Source organism: Arachis ipaensis, chromosome B05 (genome assembly GCF_000816755.2).
Source record: "Arachis ipaensis cultivar K30076 chromosome B05, Araip1.1, whole genome shotgun sequence".
Taxonomy (NCBI): Eukaryota; Viridiplantae; Streptophyta; class Magnoliopsida; order Fabales; family Fabaceae; genus Arachis; species Arachis ipaensis.
This window is the reverse complement of record NC_029789.2, coordinates 114,280,721-114,283,950: the sequence shown is the minus strand read 5'-3', so window position 1 is coordinate 114,283,950 and position 3,230 is coordinate 114,280,721.

The following is a 3,230-nucleotide window of genomic DNA, read 5'->3' as shown; positions in this document are numbered from 1 at the left end:
GCAAAGAAAACATGCAAGACACCAAACTTAGAATTCTTTAATGCTTAGGAACTAAGGATTCAAGAATGCATATGAAAAACAAGAAAAGACACAAAACATGCAAATGCAAAGATCAAACAAGAAGACTTACCAAGAACAACTTGAAGATCATGAAGAACACTATGAATGCATGAAACTTTCGAAAAATGCAAGATGCACATGCAATTGACACCAAACTTATAACATGACTCAAGACTCAAACATGAAACACAAAAATATTTTTGATTTTTATGATTTTCTAATTTTTTTGGTTTTTTCGAAAATTATTTAGAAAAAGAAAAATAAGGATTCCAAAATTTTTAATATGAATTCCAGGAATCTTGCATTGTTAGTCTAAAGCTTCAGTCCAGGAATTAGACATGGCTCACTAGCCAGCCAAGCTTTCAATGAAAGCTCCGGTCCAAAACACTAGACATGGCCAATGGCCAGCCAAGCTTTAGCATATAATTCAGACATGACATGCCTGACATACCCTACAGTCGTATAACAGCTGATGGTTGGAAGCCTCAGTCCAAAAGAATTTAGACATGGCTTTACAGCCAGCCAGGCTTCACATGCTTCATGAAACACTAGAATTCATTCTTAAAAATTCTGAATAAATTTTTTTTTTGAAAACATTTTTATTTTTTCGAAAACAAATGAGAAAATTTTGAAAGATTTTTGAAAAAATTTTTGAAAATAAAACAAAAAGAAAATTACCTAATCTGAGCAACAAGATGAACCGTCAGTTGTCTAAACTCAAACAATCCCCGGCAACGGCGCCAAAAACTTGGTACGTGGAATCGTGACTACACTTTAATTATGTAAAATTCATTGCTCTTTCTTTCCCTGGCAATGACGCCAAAAACATGATGCCAATACCATGGTTCACAACTCCGTGTAACTGACCAGCAAGTGCACTGGGTCGTCCAAGTAATACCTTACGTGAGTAAGGGTCGAATCCCACGGAGATTGTTGGTATGAAGCAAGCTATGGTCACCTTGTAAATCTCAGTCAGGCAGATATAAAATAGTAATTGGGTTTTCGAAAATAGATAATAAAATAAGGATAGAGAGACTTATGTAAATCATTGGTGAGAAATTCAAATAAGCGTATAGAGATGCTTTCGTTCCTCTGAACCTCTGCTTTCCTGCTGTCTTCATCCAATCAGTCTTACTCCTTTCCATGGCTGGCTTTATGTAATGCATCCCATTGTCAATGGCTACTTTCAGTCTTCTCTCGGGAAAATGATCCAAATGCCCTGTCACGGCATGGCTAATCGTCTGGAGGCATCACCCTTGTCAATGGTTACATTATATCTTCTCAGTGAAAATGGTCAACGCACCCTGTCACGTCACGGCTATTCATCTGTCGGTTCTCGATCATGCTGGAATAGGATTTACTATCCTTTTGCGTCTGTCACTAATGCCCAGCAATCGCGAGTTTGAAGCTCGTCACAGTCATTCAATCATTGAATCCTACTCGGAATACCACAGACAAGGTTTAGACTTTTCAGATTCTCTTGAATGCCGCCATCATTCTAGCTTACGCCACGAAGATTCTGATTAAGAGATCTAAGAGATAATCATTCAGTCTAATGTAGAACGGAAGTGGTTGTCAGGCACGCGTTCATAGTGAATGATGATGATTGTCACGTTCATCACATTCAGGTTGAAGTGCGAATGAATATCTTAGAAGCGAAACAAGTTGAATTGAATAGAAAACAGTAGTACTTTGCATTAATCTTTGAGGAACAGCAGAGCTCCACACCTTAATCTATGGAGTGTAGAAACTTTACCGTTAAAAATACATAAGTGAAAGGTCCAGGCATGGCCGAGGTGGCCAGCCCCCTAAACGTGATCTAAGATAGCATACAACTGATCAAAGATGTCAAATACACTAGTAAAATGTCCTATTTATAATAAACTAGCTACTAGGGTTTACATGAGTAAGTACTTAATGCATAAATCCACTTCCGGGGCCCACTTGGTGTGTGCTTGGGCTGAGCTTGAGTGTTGCACGTGTAGAGGTCATCCTTGGAGTTGAACGCCAGGTTTTGATCCATTTCTGGCGTTCAACTCTGGTTTTGGATCCTTTTCTGGTGCTAGATGCCAGAATTGGGTAGAGAGCTGGCGTTGAACGCCAGTTTACGTCATCTAAACTCGGCCAAACTATGGACTATTATATATTTTTGGAAAGACCTGGATGTCTACTTTCCAACGCAATTGGAAGCATGCCGTTTTGAGTTCTGTAGCTCCAGAAAATCCATTTTGAGTGCACGGAGGTCAGAATCCAACAGCATCAGCAGTCCTTCTTCAACCTCTGAATCTGATTTTTGCTCAAGTCCCTCAATTTCAGCCAGAAAATACCTGAAATCACAGAAAAACACACAAACTCATAGTAAAGTCCAGAAATGTGAATTTAACATAAAAACTAAGGAAAACATCCCTAAAAGTAGCTAAATCCTACTAAAAATATACTAAAAACAATGCCAAAAAGCGTATAAATTATCCGCTCATCAACACACATTATCCTCAAGAAGCCTCGTTAACTCCCACGTTAACCTAGTTAACGTGGAAGTTAACGTGAAGAAGAAAAGGTTGTCGACAACGTTAGTGACACCAAACATTGTCACTAACATTGGAAGGAGCTAACACAAGCCACAATGAGCCACGTTAACTTAGTTAACGTGGGAGCTAACGTGAGGAGAGGGATGATGAGCCAACGTTCGTGACAGTCAACATTGTCACTAACGTTGGAGATGGCTAGCACAGCCACGTTAGAAGCCACGTTAACCTAGTTAACGTGGACTCTAACGTGGGAGCTAAGGGGCACATTGGAACGTTAGTGACAATGTTAAGTGTCACTAACGTTCTCGAAGGTTGGAAAGCCTACGTTAAAGGAGTCACGTTAACTAAGTTAACGTGGACTCTAACGTAAGGAAGGGGGAGACTTCTCAACGTTATTGGGAAAGTTGAGTCCCAATAACGTGTGCGAAGGACATAGAGGCAACGTTAGTGGCAAGGTTTGTGCCACTAACGTTGAGGTTAACGTGGCTCTTACTTGGGTGAGGAACATTAGTGAAAAAGTTGAATATCACTAACGTTCTCGAACCCATATTTTCACTGAACGTTAACACCACTAACGTCCTGAGCTAAAAGTCTCTGCCCACTTCACACTTTCTCTCTGCAAGTAAAGCCAAGCCCAATGAA